We start from the raw sequence: 24,793 nt of genomic DNA, 5'->3' as shown, positions 1-24,793 counted from the left end.
TAACTATTTTTTTCAAATTCCCAAAACTATAAACTTTCAAATCGATTTTTCTAGAAAACGGTGTATCCTATCGACTTAAAGTAAGAGTACCTTTTAGTACTAGAATACCTCACAATTTAATAATCCAGTATCAAAAATGCTTAAGAGTTGAAGACAAAAAAGTTATGCAATAAAATAACCGTTGCCCTACCCAAAACGTACGCCTATGACCGGTACCAGAAATTCGCAATGGATGAAATCGATTAATTTCAGGAAAGTAAATATGTATACCAATTTTCGTTTTTCTAAATAGAAGCGTTCTGGAGGTATTTAAGAAAAACTAATTACATGGCACCATCTTCAAAGAGCTCTAGCTCCCTTAGGAAGCATTTTCGGACTAGGTGAATTAGGTTAAATTGTCATAAAATTGTCTGAGGAATCTCCTGTCTTCGTTTGTCGGTAGAGTTTCTGGACACCCTGTATAATTGAATATAACACTGGTAAACACACAGTTTGCTGCCGGAAATTTTTTTACTGTTTCTAGGTAATTTGGGTCTGCTGAATCCAAAAATGTCACCAGATTTGCTCCATCAGATCATTTTCAGAAAATACTACTACAGATCACATTTCTAACATATAGGGTAATTTAACGCAGCACTACCTACAAATGTAGTGCTGCTACCCATGAAATAAACCAAATACGAATAAAAAGTAAGATATTTATTGTACCGGGTGTCCCAATAAGAATGGCTCTCGGCCATATCTCAGGAACCGTTTATAGTAGAGCTTTGAAATAAAAAATTTTATAACAAAAGTTGCCTCAGGAAAAGCCTGGAAATTATTTTCATAATTGTGGGACCACCGCTAGAGGGCGTAATTGAATATCAAAAATTAAAAAATCTAAATTTTACAAAATTTTCCTAATGAAGGGGCACTGGAAATCCGATCGTCGTATTCTTTATAAAATTCTACGCATATTTGATTTGACAAGTTTAGGTCTACCTTTGGAAATAAGAGGTGGGGGTGAGTGGGAACCTTGTTATGAAAAACTGGCTGTTAGTCGGTTCTGCTTAATCAAATTTTGTAAACTTGATCTTGTTGAAGACAGATCTTTTTCGTCAATGTAAAAGTTATGATTTCGAACCAACTTACTAAGTAATATGCCAGCTAGAAGGCGTTATTTAATCTTTTTCATAAATCTAGTGTTTCTTGGAAAATATTAAATACAAACATGCATTTTTAATACCATATTACAAAATTAGACAAAATTAGCAACAGAATAGCGAAAACTGCATGTTAATACCTTTTTTCTATCTCGAGATATCTTACAAAACGTGTAAATTTAAAAACATAACTGTTACTGTCACCGGTAAACGAAATTCATTAAAAGTAGTGTGCTATGGAAACAACAAAGAAACATTTTCCAGCTGTCAACGTATATTAGGTCTTTTCAACGCTTCTCATTTGTTTCGAGCCTCGTTCATATCTCGTATATTAATGTTGTTCTGAAGCTATTTTCTTGTGGCATTTTTACAATTGTAACTATTTAGAATGGGAAATAAAAATCATTTTTTAATAATATTGTGGCTTATTTCCCATTCTAAATAGTTACACTCGTATATTAATATTATACACGGATTATACGGTATATGACAGAGGCTCGAAACAAATGAGAAGCGTTGAAAAGCCCTATTACAAAGAAATAAAAACAACTATTTAGTGATGACATAAACGTTCAAATTTTTGCCCATCATTTTCGTTGCAAACATTTACTCTTTCAAGAGTAGATTGAACAGCAGTCTCAATTTCTGCTCTCGATATGCTTTTAATGGCGTTTAGTATTCTCTGGATAATGTATTCTAGAGTAGTGTATGATGGGCAACAATTTGAATATTTAGGTCGTCACTAAGTAGTTCTTTTTGTTCTGTGTTATATTTAATTTTAATAGTATTGTTTCTTTTTATATTGTTGTTTTAATTATATTTTTATACGTTGACATCTGGAAAATGTTATTTTGTTTTTTTTTTTTCCACAGCACACTACTTTTCATTAACTTAGTTTACCGGTTATGTATAAAATTTACACGTTTCTCGAGATATCTTGAGATAGAAAAAAGGTATAGACATGCGGTTTTCGCTATTCTATTGCTAATTTAATCTAATTTTATAAAGTATGATTAAAAATGCATACTTGTATTTAATATTTTCCAAAGAAAACTAGATTTCTGAAAAAAATTAAATAACGCCTCCCAGCTGGCTTATTGCTTATTAGGATGGTTCAAAATTATCACGCTTACATTGAAGAAAAAGATCTGTCTTCAACAAGACCCAGTTTTCAAAATTTGATTTAGCAGAACCGGACTTACAGCCATTTTTTCATAACAAGGTTCCCACTCACCCCCACCTCTTATTTGCAAAGGTAGAGTTAAACTTGTTAAATCAAATATGCGCAGAATTTGATGAAGAATACAATAATCGGATTTCCAGTGCCCCTTCATTAGGAAAATTTTGTAAAATTTAGATTTTTTTATTTTTGATATTCAATTACGCCCTGTAGCGGTGGACCCACAATTATGAAAATAATTTCCAGGCTTTTCCTGAGGTAACTTTTGTTATAAAATTTTTTATTTCAAAGCTCTACTATAAACGGTTCCTGAGATATTGCCGAGAGCCATTCTTATTGGGACACCCGGTACAATAATGTACTTACAAAAATCATCACACATATCTGCCAAAAAAACTTAACTTTTCATCTAACGTAACCGGCAGCGTCGCAACAAAAATGTGTTATTCGGCGTCACCTAAAAACTTCCTTTTATATGATTTTCTTGCAAAGGCTTTAAAAGGACGGTCCCTTTGAAGACTCCAGCAGTAATCCGCCATCATGTGATAGCCCCATCTCCCTGATATACCTCTTCCATCGTTTTGATATATTGGTGAAGATTTTCTGGGAAACGGTCTAAGTGGCCGTGGAGGTAATGAATTTTAATACTCATATGACAACCGTGTTTGCTAAAATTGTTGAGCATTTCTTCCACTCTAATGCCCAATTGGTATACTTCCATATTTGTTGCCATTATGCAGAAGGACACACTTTAAACTTTGTTTGGAACTGTCGATAAAAAGACGCCAGTGATCTGGTGTATACTCCGATATACCCAATTTTTCTAACAATCCTTAATATTGTTATAAAAAGCCATATCATCTTGCTGAGAGAAAAAAAGGAAAAGATATTTTATCTCTATTACGGTAGTATGTAATTTTAGTGTCTGGGTGAAGAACATTATTTTCTTTTAGTCTGGAGGTAAACAACTCGGAAGAATCCTTTGGAAAGTTCTGATAAGATCGCTTAGCTCTTCCTGAGTAAAGCGCTCAGGACGTGATGAATCACCTTCAAAATCACTGTCGTCTTCCTCAAATCTATTAGTCTGCAGGTCGTCAGATAACGTTTCGGCATTATCCTCTGGTAACATAGTTAGACTGCTAAATATTGGAATGGGTATCTGTTCAAGCTGATATGGAATTGGTCTTATTGCTGAATCCAGGTTAGGATATGTTCACGTATGTCGATTGTTACGATTAATGCCCTTTATATTCACAAGACAGAAATAGCAATCGTCAAAATGATTTTTTGGTTCACTCCATACCATTGGAAAACCAAGTTTAAACATTTTCGTTGTCCTTTCGTCCACTGTCGCGAGTTTTCAAGACAAGTTTTACACACTACATGTGGAGCTCAGGATTTATCTTGGTCTCCTAAATAAACACCAAAATAGGCCCTTTTGTTCATTTGCCCATTTGTCTTAGTGTTTGTTAAGTTTTTTTTATAAACATATTGCAATTATAGTGGTGGAATATACAAAAATGTAAGAATATTTAACTATTTGATAAATATGTTATATCTCGAAAACTAGAGCTGATACAAAGAAAAGGTTTGTATTTTTGGAATCAGCACAGCTGAATTAACTAAAATCAGTTGATTTTTTTTCGGCAGCAAGACAAAATTTTTTTTTGTTGGGCTGTGTAATCTGCTTGGCAACCCTGGTAGAATAATTCTAAATTACACCATTTCTTCAGAAATCTGACACTTGATTGAATTGTCTTGTTAAACTTAGAATGGATGTTTTGTGTTCCTAAAGTAGTAAATTGTCTTTAGTGAACGTCTTAATACATTATGGCAAATAATTCAATAAAATAAGTTATAACACACAACTGCCGTTTTGTAGGTTACGTTTGCCAAATGTCAATTAACGTTAACCTGTGTGCGTATTTTCTGAAGGGTTTCAAAAACTATTTTAAGCAAACACGTTATCCCTTATTTATCACTCAGTGCGCATGACAAGTATAACGTTTTACGTTTAACGTACGTCAAAAAGTAGAGGGTCTAAAATCTCTCTAATATCTTACGTTTTGCAGACGATACAGTAATAATGACGGATAATAACAATGATTTACAGAACGTAATGCAACGCCTTGATGAATGCTGTCATGAATACGAACTGAAGATGAATTTGAAGAAAACTATTCTGTGGCGAAATGAAGCGAGACAGAAAATGTGATAAATAGTGACGTATTGGCAATATTTTGGGCACCCCACGTTGGGTGCCAATGTGTAACAATATAACATCTAATGTATAATAATGAAGTTAGTCACTATATCATTGGGTGCTAATTGTTCAACAATAAAATGATAACTTAGTCGTGTAACTATAAAACGACACTTGAGATGACAATTTTATTATTGGGGCTTCGGCTAGCTTTGTGTTTAGGTACGTTTTATTTTAAAAGTAAACCAAACCAATGAACTTGTCTTGTCATTACATGAACGTGGTGGTTACATCAGGATATATTAAATCATAAATAAAGTTAAGAATACCCCATAAGTAATAATTTCTGTGAGTATTATACAAAAAGAGAGGCTTAAAATAACTTTCTAGGTTCACTAGATCAGCGGTTCTCAATCTGTGGTACATGTACCACTGGTGGTACATATCATTATTTGAGGTGGAACACAAAACGCAAACACAGCAAAAAATTACATTTATCTTAAAACTTATATTGAGCATGTTAAACATTCTTACATATTTTATATACATATATGCACATATTATGTAGTCGGAAATGTATCCATCTCGTTACTAATATCAGAAACAAGAGTTACTTTGTATAACTAAAAGCTATTAAGCACGTCTTGCACGGTCAAGTATTTCCGTCCAATTTGTTGACAAAGATTAAACAAAACTTTATGCCAAGTAATTCATACAAATACTACTCTCTCCGGAAACTCTTCAAAACTTTGAAATATCCACAAGTTGTTAACAAAAGTTATTCCTGTCTGTTAAATTTATGGGAGATAAATTGCGAACAAATGGGAGTGACGATTTTACTTTGTATGTTTTATTTGGTAATACAAATTTATGTTGTTGTCGAAACATATGTAAATCTGAGTTTTGCATTTCAAACAAGCAATTGTAGACCTGGATAACACGTACCAAAAAAAAGTTAATTAACAGCAAGCTGAAAATTTGTTAATAGCTTAACGGTGTCTAATCGAACAAACTTTGATGTATGGCAACACTGGAACAGGGGAAGTTTTAATTGTGGAACAGGTTAAAAATTTGGAACGTCAGGCTACGAAAACTTTCCATGTATTTTGTCGGACAGAACTTCCAATTGATTTGTTACCATTTCATTAAACTCTCATGCAAAAATCAGACTGGCGTTTATCACCAACTGGGCATTTTAATGAGTGGAACACGAAGAACATGTCAAATGACAGGAATCATGTTGGTTAGTAATAACATATTATTTTTGCATGAGAGTTTAATGAAAGGGTAACAAATCAATTGGATATTCTGTCCGACAAAATACATGGGACGTTTTCGTAATCTGACGTTCCAAATTTTTAAACTGTTCCATAATTAAAACTTCCCCTGTTCCAGTGTTTCCGTACATGAAACTTTGTACGACTAGACACCGTTAAGCTTGCTATTAATCAATTTTTTTGGTACGCGGGATCCAGGTCTATTAATTTCCTTGAGGATTTTGATAAAAATTTGTCGAAGATATATAATTTGCTTATGAACGTTTTTCTTTAATTAACAAACCAACTTCAATGACTTATATTTATAATGACATAGCTCGTCGTCAATTAGCGAATTTTAAATTAGACGGTGCGACTCTCTGTTGGCATGTAAGTTCGGGTTAATCCCGTGTAATTATTAAGGACGTGAGGGATATTCTGCGCGCGCGGAGGTAAAACACTATGGAAGTAAATTAATGAATGGCGGCGAAGATTAGTTCTATACGTCGTTAGAATCTGGGACAAAGACGTACACAGAAACTTTACGACTGATGTAAAGGTGTGATTGCTTTAACCAGCTTTAGAATTACGGGCCGAAGTTTCGGTTAATCATTATGGATTTATTCCCCTAAATAAGTACAACTAATAGAACATTAAATAGTGTGTGCTTGAACCTAAAAATAGGTTTATATAATAGTATAGAGAAAACCAGGCAAAGTTCATAGCGGGAAAAGCATACTTAGATCACAGTTACACGGTCGAACCACTCACAGAAAAGAAGAGAAAGAAGAAGGAAAATATTATGGGAAGCATTGGAAAATATCGAAGTTCCACGAATACTAATAAAAACAGTAAAAGTGCCCTACAAAAATAACAAAGTAGCTATCAAAACGGGCAATAGAATATGCAGTCCATTTAAGTCGCCAAAGGGACTACTACAGGGCTACTCCTCATCCTCTACCTTGTTCAAAATCATCATCATCAATGTGCTACAGCCCTATGGAAGAGCCTCGAACTTCCCAAGTCTATTACGCCAGTCAGTCCTATCCATTGCCAACAGTTGCCAGTTTGCTGCGCCTATTTTCTCTCATCCCCATCCACACCATCTTTCCATCTCAGTTTTGGCCTACCCCTATTTCTGCTTCGCACAGGTTGTGACATAGGGATTCTTCTAGGAGGGTTGTTATGCTGTGATCTTGCTAGATGTCCTGCCCATCTTAGTCTTCCTACTCCTTAAGAGATACTACGTCTTCACCACCAAATATATGTTTATATCTGCGGTATACCTCGTAGTTGTACCTCCTCCTCCATTTTCACAGGTGCCACCGAATATTCCTCTCAGGATCCTTTATTCAAATATAAGCAGGAGGTTTTCATCTACCTTGGATATGGTCCATATCTCCGATCCAAATGTTAACACTGGTTGAATACAAGGGTTTTATATATGGTTATTTCTGTTTTTTGACTTAAGCTTCTGCTTCTCATATGTCTACTCAGTCCAAAATAGCATTTGTTTGCTAGGATTATCCTTCGCTTCATTTCTTCCGTCATAAAGTTCTCCTTGGTGATCACGGAGCCTAAGGGCCGGTATTTCCAACCTCACTTAAGCCAAAGCTTACTTTAAGCCTTTGCTTAAGTTAGATGCCTGTATTTCCACTTCAATTTGAGGCTTAAGCCTAGGCTTAAACCAAATAATTTTAAGCTCGCTTGGAAGTTGGTTTAAGCCTTTGCTTAAAATTTGTTCTCTGTTTTTTGAGGTTATTTCTATAGATTACTAATTAGTTATTTTGAAAACCAACTTTTGAGTAATAACGTTATTATTAGATTATTAAATAATAATCTATTAATCTATTAATTTATTAATCGTAATAACGATTATTAAAATTCTTACTACTTTTGGAAGGTGTAGGCACATGAAAATTATTTATTTCTACAATGCTTGGTAGGTATATTTACAATAAACTAACAACACATGTACCATGTACACAAAATTAATTGAAGTAAATGACATTGATAGAGATGACAAGATAAAATTAAATGTCAACAGTAGTGGTTTTTACCTCAGAACAATTAGTTCTGGCATTTTGACGTATTCAGAGGTACCAAACCACAGAATAAGTAACCATACAGAAGCGAAACTCCTGCCGAAAACGGTAACATAATTTTCATGCTCATGTGTCAACGTAACTGGTGCAACCTCACTTTTGCGACTGACGTGACAGTTGTTTATAGTTAAATTTTATATTTATATACGAGTATTATGTTTTATTTTATATTTTATTTATATTTTATAACTAAATTTTATATTTCGTTTAATTAATAACAACTTGTCAAAAATATTACCTAATTTGGAATGGTCTATTCCTTAGAACAGCGTTTCCCAACCGGTGGGTCGCGACCCACCAGTGGGTCGCGGGCGGATTTCAGGTGGGTCGTGGCGTAGATCTTACAGTAGCTGAATAACGTACATATATATAATCATGGATGAGGGATGGGTCGCGAATATGAAAAAACATCAGAAGGTGGGTCGCCAGACATAAAAGGTTGGGAACCACTGCCTTAGAACATCAAGTTCTATTCTGTAACTGGTGCACAAGGTCAAATATTTCGGTCCCAACAAAATCAATGGAAACGACAGTCAGATTCGCTTCTGTGTGGTTATATATTCTGTGACCAAACCAATTAACTTTACAGTTGAGCATCAGTTTAGTTATGGAAATGATGGAAATACGACACCCAGCTTAAGCTTCTCCTTAACTTTTGACACAGGCTTAGGGCCGGTATTTCCAACCTCACTTAAGCCAAAGCTTACTTTATGCCTTTGCTTAAGTTTAGATGCCTGTATTTCCACTTCAATTTGAGGCTTAAGCCTAGGCTTAAACCAAATAATTTTAAGCTCGCGCGGGAGTTGGTTTAAGCCTTTGCTTAAAATTTGTTTTCTGTTTTTTGAGGTTATTTCTATAGATTATTAATTATAGAGTTGTTTTGAAAACCAACTTTTAAGTAATAACGTTATTATTGGATTATTAAATAATAGTCTATTAATTTATTAATTGTAATAACGATTATTAAAATTCTTACTACTTTTAGAAGGTGTAGGCACATGAAAGTTGTTTATTTCTACAATGCTTGGTAGGTATAATTCCAATTTGACATTTTAAGGAATATACCCAATAAACAAAATTACAAAGACGGATATATTGCTTATGCAAAATAACAATAAAAATATATCCAGAGAAATATAGACAATAAACTAAAAACACATGTACCATGTACACAAAATTAAGTGAAGTAAAAATAACATTGATACAAATGACAAGATAAAATTAAATGTCAACAGTAGTGGTTTTTACCTCAGAACAACTAGCTCTAGCACTTTGACGTATTCAGAGGTACCAAACCAATTAACTTTACAGCTGAGCATCAGTTTATTTAAGAGAATGATGGAAATACGGCACCCAGCTTAAGCTTCTTCTTAACTTTTGACACAGGCTTAGCTAAGCAAAAGCTTAAGTAGCTATTGCTTAGCTAAGCCTGTGTCAAAAGTTAAGGAGAAGCTTAAGCTAGATGCCGTATTTCCATCATTTTATTAACTAAACTGGTCCTCATTTGTAACGTTAATTGGTTTGGTACCTCTGAATACGTCAAAATGCCAGAATTAACTGTTCCGAGGTAAAAACCACGACTGTTGACATTTAATTTAAACTTGTCATCTAGATCTGTGTCATTTACTTTGCGATTTTTGAATTTTTACATAATTGTATTATTAGTGAAAAGTAGTGTACTTATTTTCTTTAGTTATATGTTTCTGTTAAGATCCGTATTTGTACTTTACCCTTTACAACAATCCCTTTTAACAACATGTCCTGCCTTATCATCTCCCCCCCCCCCCCCAGGTTTTCTTTGGTCTTCCTCTCCTACTCCTTCCAGGAATCTGCACTTCAGCAATTCTTCGTATTGGGTGATTAGCGTCTCGACGTTGAACGTTAATCACCCAATACGAAGAATAGCTGCAGGAATAGCAGGAATCTGCACTTCAGCTATTCTTCATATTGGGTGATTAACGTCTCGACGTTGAACGTTAATCACCCAATACGAAGAATAGCTGCAGGAATAGCAGGAATCTGCACTTCAGCTATTCTTCATATTGGGTGATTAACGTCTCGACGTTGAACGTTAATCACCCAATACGAAGAATAGCTGCAGGAATAGCAGGAATCTGCACTTCACCTATTCTTCATATTGGGTGATTAACGTCTCGACGTTGAACGTTAATCACCCAATACGAAGAATAGCTGCAGGAATAGCAGGAATCTGCACTTCAGCTATTCTTCATATTGGGTGATTAACGTCTCGACGTTGAACGTTAATCACCCAATACGAAGAATAGCTGCAGGAATAGCAGGAATCTGCACTTCAGCTATTCTTCATATTGGGTGATTAACGTCTCGACGTTGAACGTTAATCACCCAATATGAAGAATAGCTGAAGTTCAGATTCCTGGAAGAAATAGGAGAGGAAAACCAAAGAAGACCTGGGACAGGTAGGTTCTTCAGTATGATGTATGATTATAAACAGACATATTTCTAATCAATGAAAAAATTAATTTACCTGTCACTGGGCTCCTGGATTTAAAATCTAATCATGTTGAATACAACATTGCTTGCTCTTTTGGACAGGCGAAATCGTTGGTAGAATTCGTTATCATCCCACACAATAAAATGATCTAGGCGATTGCGATATACACGTTCTTTTCGAGGACATCGAAAAGGACCTATCCAGAGAACAAAATTTACGTCCTCGATTTCTTCATCCGAAGAATCCATAATAACGATATATTTATTATATTTTACCCAAAAGTTGGTTTTCAAAATAACTCTAATTGTCAATCTAATGTCAAAAAATAGAAAACAAATTTTAAGCAAAGGCTTAAACCAACTCCCGCGCGAGCTTAAATTTATTTGGGTTAAGCCCATGCTTAAGCCTCTAATTGAAGTGGAAATACAGGCATGCAAGCTTAAGCTTAGGCTTAAAGTAAGCTTTGGCTTAAGTGAGGTTGGAAATACTGGCCCTTAGCTAAGCAAAAGCTTAAGTAGCTATTGAAATACCGGCCCTAAGTATGTGAATTTGTCCACCACTTCAAAGGTAGCGTTATCAACCGTGAATTGTTCAAAATATTCCTGGAAAAAAACCTGAAACCTGAATAATATAACCTAAGTTTTGCTGACGACCAAATAGAGATCACACAAGACGAAGATGACTTCCGCTTTATGATGAGGAAACTGGAACAGGAATATACAAAGAATGAGATGGGAATAAATCTAAAGGTAACTGAATACCTAACATACAGAAGAATACCGAACTAAAACAGCTGGAAATAGACGAAGGTAAACAAATCAGAGGAACAAGTATTTAGGTTTCATAACATCAAACAAAGAAACAACTGAAGAAGATATAAAAAATAAACTAGGACAAACATGAGACTGCATATGAAAATTGAATCCGGTACTGTATGATAAGAACATCACTATAAGAACGAATAGAAGAATCTACCGGGTGGTGAATTGGAAAACGGGGAATTCAAACTGTTGAATTCCTGCTTCCCTAATTATATTACATCAAAAGACATTAGAAACTATTAGTAGAGGATTGAAATCTGTATTGAAAACAACTGTTAAAATTGTTCTACGAGTTAAACATATTCCAAAATTTTGTAAAAATATAATACATTTTTGAGTTTTTCAGCCCAAAATTAGGCCACACACAGTGCAATAATGTGTCACAATGAAGTTATTATTTTCACATTTTTGAACTGTCAATAATTTTATTTTATCATTTATTGTTTAAAAACAATACAGTTGATAAGATACCCTCAGTTGCGGAGAAAGTATTAATAATAAAGATTTTTCCTTCAGTCAATGGTGTGAGCACTGTCAGTTAAATAGTAACGTGTGACCTAACTTTTACACACATACCTACTGTGGCAAAGGTATTAAATTTTTCAAAATTTTGGAATGCGTTTAACTTTTGATTTTAATACAAATTTCAATTCTCTACAAATATTCTCTAATGACTTTTGATGTAAAATAAATAGGGAAGCAGGAATTCAACAGTTTAGAATTTGACATTGAGTTTCCTATGGCCCGTTTTACGATTCACCACCCGGTATAACACCATGCCAAGAAATATTCTGACTTATGTTTGTGAAACTTGAATAATAAATAAGAAAACAAAAAACAAAAAAAGAGTAACAGATGACATTCCTAAGGAAAAGCTGCAGAGTAACAAGCGGAGATAGAATAAATAACATAGATATTAAGAAAAGAGTGAGAATGAACTCAAATATAATAGACTACATATTATGTAGAACAGAAAAGATTAACTTGGTACGAACATGTCAGAAGAGGAGTAAAAAACGTTAGATAAACAGAATATCAGAGTTGAGCCCGATAGGAAGAAAAAAGGGAGGATGACCCCGAAGATTTTTCAGAAACGAAGTGGGCAAAGCAATGGAAAGAAGAAAACTAGAGGAAGGGGCCTGGCAAAACATAAAAAACTGCTTGCTGCCATTTTGTTCTGTTGTATTTTTCTGTGTATCTTGGCGTATATTGTTTTGTCCAAAATTTTAATGATCCTTCTGTTCTCCACTAACTTAAGTATTTCGTCGATCATCCAGTTTTTTCTGGCACTTTTTATTGAGTTCATTTGTAATATAGTGTCATTTAAGTTCTTCAATAGGATGTTTGCATCCTGACCTTTTTCTGTTATCAAATATTTTCTGTAATGAGTTTTGTACGCTTTAATGCTTTAATGTTTGTTTTATTTGCAAAAATATTTATAAGCTTTAATTGTATCTGTCGTCAATTTACATGTCTATTAGCATTCATCTTTTTCGAATTCTGAGAAACCTAATAAGTATTTTTGAAAAATTTAAACGCATAATAAAAGATTACATTATTGCGGAGGGCCGAAAGTCCCTAAAAACTTATATAATCTTTATTTTAATTAGTACGTTCTTTAACGGTAAAATATTGCAAAACCTCTAAATTTTAAAGAACCGCTTGGATTGACATGAAATTTGGCATACACATAGCTAACAAGTCAAAGAAAAAAGTGATATTGTGCCGATGTGTGCTTTTGCCCTGGAGGTGAGTTATACCCCTCTTATGGGGTGAAAAAATATATTTCCAAAATAAGTCCGGAAATGGAAAAACTTACTAATTCTAAGCAACTTTTGTTCTATAGAGTTTTTTCACCAAGTCAATAGTTTTGGAGTTATTTGCGAGTGAATATGTTCATTTTTCAACAAAATAACCACGTTTTAGTCGGTTTTCCGTAAATAACTCAAAAATTAGGTATTTTGTCGAAAAAACATTCTTGACAAAATATAGCCTGTAAAAAATTGAAAAAAGTGGTGTATATGTTAGATTTCTGTATTTAGTAAAAGCAGAGTTATAGCTAATGAAAAATAGGTTCATATTCTTCAAATTCCAAATCGAATATTTTAACCTAAAATAACCAAAAAACGAAGCACTTTTTGGGGAAAACTCATAACAACTTTTTTAAAGCGTTTAAAAAAATCTTAATTTTCGTTTCATAAAAAAAAATCTAACATCAAAACGAAACAAGTTACGCTTAAAATAAAGTTGGTCCCTTTACTTCAGTAAAAAAATCGGGAATATCACCTCCTTATTAGCATCACAAATGAACTTAATCGTTACCATTTCACAAATTTCTTTAATCATGTCTGTATTATATGATCTGTAAGTTTCGTCGATGCAAAGTCCTTATTTTTGAAAGGACCGTAGTTAAAAAACCTTGAACGGGTCACTAATCACAAGTGTATGCAAATTTAGAAACACCAAATCTTAATCAATTCTTGTCTTATAGAAAAACAAAAAAGCAGACTTCTGAAAATTCAAAAAAGCAAAGCAAAGACATTTTTATTGTTTAAGATTTTGTTATTTCTAACAATGTTTAAGTTAGTTTGAAGAAAAGTATTTTTTTCAAAATTACAAATTTTTTAAATTTTAGTTTATAACCAATTTTTTCAAAAATAAGCACTTTGAATCGATGAAACTTACAGATCATATAAACGCACTATAAGTTAAGTAGCTTGTGAAGCCGTATCGATTAATTTCATTCCAGATGCTAATTAGGGGATGATATTCCCGATTTTATTTTGTCAAAACAAAAGGGGCCAACTTTATTTGGAGCGCAACTTGCTTACGTTTAATGTTAGAATTTTTTTTTTAAAAACAGAAATAAAGCTTTTTCTAAACACTTAAAAAAATTTATAATAAATTTTCCCCAAAAAGTGCTTCATTTTCTGGATATTTCACGTTGAAATATTCTGTTTGGAATTTGGCGAATATAAGCCCATATTTGATTAGCTATAACTCGGGTTCTACTAGGTCTAGAGACCTTATGCGTACACCTTTTTTTTAGTTTTTAACAAACTATATTTTTTCTAAGAACGTTTTTTCGATAACATACTTACTTTTTGAATTATTTGCGAAAAACCGTCTAAAAACGTGGTTATTTTGTTGAAAAATGAACAAATTTAGTCGCAAATAACTCTAAAAGTATTGACTTAGCGAAAAATCTCTATAGAACAAAAGTAGCTTAAAATTAGTCAGTTTATCCATTTCCGGACTTATTTTCGACATACGTTTTTTCACCCTCGAGAGGGGATGAAAATCACCCCCAGGTCAAAAGCACACATCGGCACGATATCACTTTTTTTATGGCATATTATCTATGCATATGCCAAATTTCATGTCAATCCAAGCGGTTCTTTAAAATTTACAGCAAAAACCGTTAAATAATGTACTAAATCAGTTTCAGGATTGAAAAAAAAAATTTAGTGTGATTTTAAATTTCAAATATCTCATTTAGACAAGGCGAAAACGGCGGGTTCGTTGGAAAAAATATTCCCATGAGATTTTTTTGCACAAGCACATTTGTAATACACCCCAAAATAAGGTTCAAGAAGTCGCCCACGAGAAAAGTGGTCCAAATTTTTTTTTAATCAAAAATTATTATTTTTGATCTGGACAAATTTTTTTAGATTTTTTAGACCATTCTGGACAAAAAAGATCTCTTGTAATTTTTCTCTAAAGTTGATGGTTTTCGAGTTATCAGCAATTTAAAATTTGAAAAACGCAAAAATGGCCATTTTTAAGACTTAAAAACTCGGTTAAAAATTATTATTATGAAAGTCAGAAAGCGACTAAATCAAAGTTTAAAGCCCCTCCTACATGATCCTGAAGAAATTTGTGTCATTAATTTATTACTAAGCTGTTATTTTTAATTATTAACAATAAGCCGTAAGAGCGTATTGACGCGGCTGTAAATGTGAATGCGAGTAGGATGCCCCATTGGACTGCCGGAATGGCATCTCTCTCGCACTCACCATAGACGGCCGCCTAATAAGTGTTGGCGCTCATTATTAATATTTAAAAATAACAGCTTAGTAATAAAATTATGACAAAAGTTTCTTCAGGATCTTGTAGGGGATGCTTTAAACTTTGATTTAGTCATTTTCTGACTTTCAAAATAATAGCTAATAACCAATTTATTAAGCCTTGAAAATCCCCATTTCTAGTTTTTTTTTCAATTTTAAATTGTTTATAACTCGAAAACCATCAACTTTAGAGAAAAATTACAAGAGACCTTTTTTGTCCAGGATGGTCCAAAAAAACTAACAAAAATTTGTACGGGCCAAAAATATTGACTTTTGCAATTTGATTAAAAAAAATTGTTAAAAAAAGTTGGACCACTTTTCACGTGGGCGACTTTTTGAACCTTATTCTGGGATGTCTCATGAATGCGATTATGTAAAAAAATCTCATGGGAATATTTTTTCTAACGAACCCGCCGTTTTCGCCTTGTCTACTTCAAAAGAAGCTTTTTGTTTACTCTAAGGGACTTTCGGTCCTCGGTAATAATGTAATCGTTCAGTTTCTCAGGAGTATATACGTTTCTCAGGATTCGAAAAAAATGAATGCATTTAAAAAGCATTGGCTGGAAATTTTGCGGCTACGCTCTTAAGAATCTAGTAGTTTTTTATGATACAAAAAATATGAATTTAAGTTGAAAAATTTCATTTTTATATGATACTGATAAACCTTTGTTTAAAATTTCGTTTGAAATAACTTTTTATAGTAAGTTATTTTTAATTTTCTAAGAAGGTATCTTTAAAGCCTAATGAAATTGAATTTTCTTTTTGGTTCAAAGAAAAAGAAAGACAAAAGACGCGACCATCACTTGAACTGTTGTATCGCATCATCCTTTTACAGAACGAAATCCTTTAAACTGAAATAGTTCTGAGAAAATTAAGAAGCTCAGTGTTTTGCTTTTATTTGATAAATCCTGATATAACGAACGTCATTTTAATTAATCGGACTAATAGAATATCGAAGACAAAAAATGGGCACAGAAGATTTTCCGTTCATTTTAGACTTATTTCATTTATTTTACATTTACAGGGGAGTGCAATTAGAACGAAAACATGCATTGTTTCGGAAAAATTCAAACAAGCTTATATTTTTCTAAAACTTTTTTTGTTAGTTTATATACATGTTAAAGTAAAAAGTTCTACTCGCGGATTTGACCGCTAATTGTTTATTAATTGTTTAAACAATAACAATTGTTTTGTATTAATAATTTTAAAAATATCGTTAAATTCATCATTTTACTTTGATCAAATATGTTTCTGTTTTGTTTTTGATTATGCTGAATCCGAATATGGCATTGCAATTTGAAAATTCTTATACAGAAGCTCTTATACAGTGTGTCTGCGTAGCTAAGAACCACATGGAAAACTTATTATTAACACTTTATTATCAATTTTACGAAAAAAAGTTATTTTTAATAAAATGCTCTGGATAGTGAAAAGTCTAAAACTCAGAATATCAAAAAATGCTATTATGAACAGTTGTTTGAAATTAGAAACTATGTCTAAATATACAATTACATCATTCTAATCGAAAAAAAAATTCAATTTTTTCTCAAATTACGGATACTCATCATAATTTTATTACAATTCTGATTACTATTTTATTATCACTTTTCCGAAAAAAAGTTATTCTTCGTAAAATTCGTATTCTTCCCTGGTCTAAAATTTAAGATACAACCATCAGATATCAAACTTTTTTAATTTTATACGAGGTATGTAAAAAATATGAATTTTTCTTAAGAGTTAAGTGCCTTTATTATTCACAATATTTTAATTAGAAGGATGTAATTGAAAACTAAAATATTTTTTGTATTCCAAACAACTTTTCTTAATAACAATTTTCGATATTGTGAAATGTAAAGGTACTTTACTCTTGAGTGAAATTCATATTTTTTGACATACCTCGTATAGCATTAATTAAATTTGATATTTGATGATTGCATCTGATGCATTGCATTTGATGCAGAGTATTTTATAAAGAATAACTTTTTTTCGTAAAACTGATAATAAAAAAGTTATCAATAGGTTCCAAGTTACGAAGACATACTGTATAAGAGCTAAAAAAAAATTGTTTTGCTGAACATTTATTATTGTTGAAGCTTATTATTAAATGTATTTTAGGTAAGTTTTACAAAAAAGAGTTTTTATAAACATTTTTTTACCTGGTAATTTTCGGTTTTTGTATTACATTTTTGTTATCTTTCTTGATTTTCTTAAAAATAAATAGTTTATTTCATTAAAGTAAAATAATTTAGTGCATTTTAAAGATTACATCCTAAGCTTTAAAAGAGCGCTAATAAAACTGTAATAGATATGTTCAAACTTGAGTAATACCGTCTTAAAGTGGTGGAAATTCTATAAAACTACGAAGATTTCAAAAATTACATTTTTTGAGACGTCATATCATTTGAATTAAATTTTTTATCATTTGAATTACATTAAAATAACTCAACCGTGCACTTCGCCGTACGTTAGTTTACAGTGAGCCAATGTTTCTGAGAAGGGTGACTTTAGCGTTATAAATGAAAAATTATAGGAGATACAGATTTAATTTTAGAAAATTCTTTATATAAGGTTTTTTTGTAAAATTTTCTGAATTTTTCAATGCAAGTCAGTTTTTTTCTAAAATTTATATTTTCGGAGTTATTTAAAAAACATCTAATTTCGTAGTTCATTGTTTAATAAAAAATGAAGCATCCACTTCTCGAGTAGAACTTTTTGATATGTTGTTTATTGAACATTTCTTGATGAAATTACAAAAAGTTCTATCTTGTTTGATTTTTTCCGAAGTGAAAATCTATATGCACTCCCCTATTAGTAGATAGGACAAAATTGTTTTATAAGGGTCTAGCCCAAACATAATTCACGCTTTCACATAATATTATTACAAAGAAGACTTAAGTCTTTAAAAAAGACAACATAGAATATTTAAACAGGGGAAATCAAGGACCATGAAGCGCTGTTTCTATTTTTTAATTTTTGTCATTTAATAAAGAATAAAAATTTAAAAAATATATTACGTCATTAATGAAATATTACATCTGAGAGTGCAAATAGAGCATTTTAGAATACGACAAACCCTGTGATAGATCAAGGAAAAAATAATGATATTGAAGATCCTGAAGAAGAGATAAAATGTAGGATCGAGATAGCCCGCACGACATTTTTAAAAATGAGGTCATTCTTCTGTAATGATAACTTGCAACTTCAACTTCGAAAGCGCATGAGTAAATGTTACATTTGGTCAGTTCTCTTGTATGGTGTTGAAGCATGGACATTAAAAATATCCACTATTAATCGTTTGGAGGCCTTTGAAATGTGGCTGCACAGACGTATACTGAAAATACCATGGACGGCTATGCTGACAAATGTGGCAGTCCTTAAGAGAGCAAATGCTGCCCGCGAGCTGCTTGATAACATCAAATATAGAAAGATGGCCTATTTTGGACACGTAGTAAGGGGAGACCGGTATAATATTCTTCAATTTATAGTAAGTTCTTTAACGGTAAAATATTGCAAAACCTCTAAATTTTAAAGAAACGCTTGGATTGACATGAAATTTGGCATACACATAGCTAACAAGTCAACGAAAAAAAGTGATATTGTACCGATATGTGCTTTTGCCCCGGGGGTGGTTTTCACCCCCTCTTGGGGGTGAAAAAATATTCGTCCAAAGTAAGTCCGGAAATGGATAAACGGACTAATTTTAAGTAACTTTTGTTCTTTAGAGTTTTTTCACTAAGTCAATACCTTTCGAGTTATTTGCCAGTGAATATATTCATTTTTTCAACAAAATAACCACGCTTTTAGACGGTTTTTCGCAAGTAAATCAAATAGTAAGTATTTTGTCGAAAAGCATTTGTAGCAAAAATAGAACCTGTAAAAAATTTAAAAAAAATTATGTTTATATCACATCTCTATACCTAGTAGAAGCAGAGTTATAGCTAATTAAAAATAGGTTCATATTCGTCAAATTCCAAATGGAATACTTTAACGTGAAATAACCAAAAATGAGGCACATTTCGGGGAAAACTCATTACAACTTATTTGAAGTGTTTAAAAAAAGCTTTATTTTTGTTTTATAAAAAAAATTTCTAGCATCAAACTAGTTACGCTCAAAATAAAAAGTTAGTTCCTTTTTTTTGGTAAAAAAATCGGGAAAATCACCCCCTAATTAGTATCTCAAATAAACTTAATCGTTACTTCACAAGTTTCTTGACTCGTGTATATATTGTTTATATGATCTGTAAGTTTTATCGGTTCAAAGTCCTTTTTTTTTTAAAGGGCTGTAGTTAAAAGATTTGAACGAGTCACTGAGCACGAATGTATGCAAATTTAGAAACACCAAATCTTAATCAATTTTTGGTCTAAGAGAAAAACAAAAAAATACATGATATTCAGAAAAGCAATGCTGAATTTTTTGTTTTTCGAGATTTTTGGTATCTCTAACAATTTTTAAGTTATTTTGAAAAAAAGCATATTTTTCAAAATTAAAATTTTTAAAAATTTTACTTTAAAACCAATTTTTTTCAAAAATAAGCACTTTGAATCGATGAAACTTACAGATCATAATAACACAACATCAGTAAAATAATTTGTGGAGCGGTAACGATTAATTTCATTTAAGTTGCTGATTAGGGGATGGTCTGGCCAATTTTTTTTTGTCAAAACAAAAGGGACCAACTTTATTTTGAGCGTAACTTGCTTAAATTTAATGTTAGAAACTTTTTATAAAAACAGAAATAAAGCTTTTTTTTAAATTTAAAAAAGTTAGAATGGGTTTTCCCCAAAAAGTGCTTAATTTTTTGGATATTTCACTTCGAAATATTCTATTTGAAATTTGGTGAATATGAATCTATTTTTCATTGGCTATAACTCTGGTTCTACGAGGTCCAGAGACTTAACGCGTACACCATTTTTTACTTATTTACAGGCTATATTTTTGCTAAAAACGTTTTTTTCGAAAAAATACTTACTTTTTGAGTTATTTGCGAAAAACCGTCTAAAAATGTAGTTATTTTTTTGAAAAATGAACCTATTCACTCGCAAATAACTCGAAAAGTGTTGACTTGGCGAAAAAGTTCTATGAAACAAAAGTTACTTAAAATTAGTTATTTTATCCATTTCCTAACTTATTTTGGACATATATTTTTTCACCCCCAAGAGTCACCCCAGTGCAAAAGCACACATCGGCACAATATCACTTTTTTTCTTTGACGTGTAAGCTATGCGTATGCCAAATTTCATGTCAATCCAAGAGGTTTTTCAAAATTTAGAGCAAAAACCGTGAAAGATTGTACTATTATTATGATGGGTAAAATCGAAGGACGCAGAGGAATTGGTAGAAAGCAGCCCTCTTGGTTGAAGAATATCCGGGAGTGGACAGGTATAAAGAAAACAGAACACCTATTTAGAATAGCTCGAGACAGAGACAGTTTCGCCATGTTAATCGCCAACGTCAAGGGGACTTATAGGGCACGTTAAGAAGAAGATAGAAGATCCTAGTTTTGAGATAGCCACCAGTATTTAGGAGGAAGATAAATATATGGACTTCAGATATATATTGTGAAAACCTCTGCATGGGTGACATTCCAATGAATTCAGCTAGAATTATGTCGACAATATAGCGTCGAGCTTTTGGTTCCCAAAGAAAGATGTCTACCGAAAGAGGGATTTCCTACTTTTCATTTAGAATCAGGTAATCCCAACCAAAAGCTACCTGAAATATATCATTAAAGACACTCCGATACAACACGATAAAAGCCCATATCGATACCAAACCCAATACATCATCTAACGTCTTACTGGAATATTTCCATTGCTCTGGAATTATGTCTTTCTGACTTATTAAAATATACATTTAACAAAGATTTATAAGATAAGGGCCGCACAGTCGGTATTACTTAATTTCCTCTAAGCTATTCATGTTTAACGGATTTCATTTTACAAATGGATTTTATTCAAGACTTTATGTGATGGTTTCCGACTCTACTTCTTTTTCTTTCGGTTTAAGGAAGAGTCAATTCCATTACATTTGAAAGTATCCCCCTTTAATTTTGTAAATAAATAGATGGTTATGCTCGTTAAGTAATTAATTTTATCGCTAACCGTCACTAAAGTCATTCATTATTGTACTCATTTGACGCCATTTGCTGCAGTAAAGAAACACTTTATTAAAAAAAACAATAAATGCTGTATAAAAGGTATATTTAAAAAAAAAACCCTCAAAAGGGCCACATCAATTCACATAACTAGTTTTCGACTGGTTTACCAGTCATCATCAGTGCTTACCTAAAATGAATATAACCTGATAAAAAGGGCAAAGATGTTGAAATTTTGACTAGGGTTAAAAAAAATATTAGGTTATACTCACGTGCAATGTACATGTTAGCCACCAAAATGCTATTTTACAAAAATATGTGGGTCAAAGCCCATTTCAAGTAGTCCGTTAAGGAAACATAAGTATAAAAAGCTACCTTAAGCCTTGATGTTTAAAATATAATTTAATTTGCCCTAGGTAACATCTGAAACTTGGATGTGACTTGTTCACATGTTGGAAGTTTGACGGCAAGTGAAATTGAAATGGTTAGGAACCTCGGAACGATGACAAGACAAACGACAGTTCCACAGGTAGTTTTTAACATAACCTGTCATATTTAAGAATAAGGTATAAATATTATTGAAATTAGAAATGATGTAACAACACACCCAATGTGGAAATTATCATGTAAAATTCATTAAACTAGTTGTTGTAGTAAAATGGATTCTCGTGAATACAACGAGAATCCATTTTACTACAACAACTAGTTTAATGAATTTTACATGATAATTTCCACATTGGGTGTGTTGTTACATCATTTCTAATTTCAATAATATTTATACCTTATTCTTAAATATGACAGGTTATGTTAAAAACTACCTGTGGAACTGTCGTTTGTCTTGTCATCGTTCCGAGGTTCCTAACCATTTCAATTTCACTTGCCGTCAAACTTCCAACATGTGAACAAGTCACATCCAAGTTTCAGATGTTACCTAGGGCAAATTAAATTATATTTTAAACATCAAGGCTTAAGGTAGCTTTTTATACTTATGTTTCCTTAACGGACTACTTGAAATGGGCTTTGACCCACATATTTTTGTAAAATAGCATTTTGGTGGCTAACATGTACATTGCACGTGAGTATAACCTAATATTTTTTTAACCCTAGTCAAAATTTCAACATCTTTGCCCTTTTTATCAGGTTATATTCATTTTAGGTAAGCACTGATGATGACTGGTAAACCAGTCGAAAACTAGTTATGTGAATTGATGTGGCCCTTTTGAGGGTTTTTTTTTTTTAAATATACCTTTTATACAGCATTTATTGTTTTTGTATCACATGGTATACAGCCAACTACAGGAAAACTTTTTTCCTTGTGGATTTAAACACTTTATTGTACTGAAAGAAGAATTTTACTTTACCTGCCGCGATTAATCAAATTAACCAAGAATGAATGTAAGTGATCGATGGCAGCAATCGAATGACGAGTGTTGAAGTGAACTTAAAATTTATTTACTTTTATTATTAAAAATATTGTACACAATTTGTGATATTATCAATTAAATTTATGTCAAAAAGTGGAATTTTGTAGTATTTTGTAATTATATTCCTATAAAATGAATTAAAACTTTACCGATTTAGTAATTATTCAATATTGATAACTATCGATTAAAAATCGAAAGCGACCATCTTGCAAAAGTTATCTGTCATCACTGTCATGAAATTGTTATGACGTCTAAGAATTAGAAAGTCCTTAAATTTAAATTGCAGGTAAGTGTTAAAACCAATATCAAATTATTGTAGAAAGTGAAATTGTAGATAAAATATATTTTGGCATTGTCCAAGCTGCCAAGCTTTCAGTACTTCATTCTTCAGTTTTTCATTAAAGATGATTAATTTCATGAAATAATGAAGATAATCAAATTAAAAAAATTGTGTAGTGTTATAATGAGATTTTAAAAAAGTTAAATAAACGACAGATTTTTATTCAATTTATTTTTTATAAATTTTATATTATTTTTAAATAATTACAGAGCCTAAACTCTTAGGTAGTCAACATTAATGTGCGAATCATCGGAATTCAAATTCCAAGTTGATTTCCAATAAAATTATATTGGCGATAAAATTTTGTATGCACCAACGTCAGTAAAGATCTTTATCGAACTAGTATGTTACTCGCCTCGCTCGCTACACTCGCTCTTCTCGTAATATCAGACACGTTCGATAAAGAGTCACTTTACTGACTTGGTACATAAATACCTATTGTCGGTGTTTTGGAGTAAAATCTGTAAATATACAGCATTATTAACATAAAAATATTTTTGTCTACAATAGTAATAATATGGCTGTATAATTTCAAGTGGGCAGCTAAAAAAACAACAATCTAAATTAAGACGGTACATTTCAACCATTATCCAACTTGATGCATATGGAAGTGAAACATAGACTCTACATCAGCGGGAAATAAATAAACTGTTGGTAATTGAAAGACGAAAGAATAATGTTGAAGACAATTTATCTATACTTTATTTCACGTTTAGAATAGAACATTGGGCTTATGGAGAGCAGTGTTGCCAAAACTCTCACGCACGTGTTGCTACTTCTTCTTCTTCTTAACGTGCCCTCTCAAGTCCCCTTGACGTTGGCGATTAACATGGCGAAACTGTCTCTGTCTCGAGATATTCTAAATAGGTGTTCTGCTTTCTTTATTCCTGTCCACTCCCGGATATTCTTCAACCAAGAGGCTTGCTTTCTACCAATTCCTCTGCGTCCTTCGATTTTACACATCATAATAAGTTGAAGAATATTATACCGGTCTCCCCTTACTACGTGTCCAAAACAGGCCATCTTTCTATATTTGATGTTATCAAGCAGCTCGCGGGTAGCATTCGCTCTCTTAAGGACTGGCACATTTGTCAGCATAGCCGTCCATGGTATTTTCAGTATACGTCTGTGCAGCCACATTTTAAAGGCCTCCAAACGGTTAATGGTGGATATTTTTAATGTCCATGCTTCGACACCATAAAAGAGGACTGACCAAATGTAGCATTTAATCATGCCCTTTCGAAGTTGAAGTTGCAAGGTATCATTACAGAAGAATGACCTTATTTTTAAAAATGTCGTGCGGGCTATCTCGATTCTACATTTTATCTCTTTATCTGGATCTAGTTGTTCAGTAATATGGAAACCAAGATATTTAAAACTGGGTACTCAATGAATTATATGACCATCAGCATATAACCGTGAATCTTGATGGGCCAAACGGCTAAATACCATGTATTTTGTTTTTGAACAGTTTATATTTAGGCCAAACTCTCTTCCCACTGTGTCAATGGCATTTAAAAGGTGTTGTAATCCATTAATATCATCACTTAAAATAACTGTTTCGTCTGCATATCTGATTGTATTTATCAGAATTCCATTAACTTTCACACCCCATTCCAAATTATGCAGCGCTTCCTTAAATATTATATCTGAATATAAATTGAATAACAGTGGGGACAGTATACAA

Source organism: Diabrotica virgifera, chromosome 2 (genome assembly GCF_917563875.1).
Source record: "Diabrotica virgifera virgifera chromosome 2, PGI_DIABVI_V3a".
Lineage (NCBI taxonomy): Eukaryota > Metazoa > Arthropoda > Insecta > Coleoptera > Chrysomelidae > Diabrotica > Diabrotica virgifera.
The sequence above is the reverse complement of the archived record's forward strand: the minus strand, read 5'-3'. Positions refer to the sequence as shown.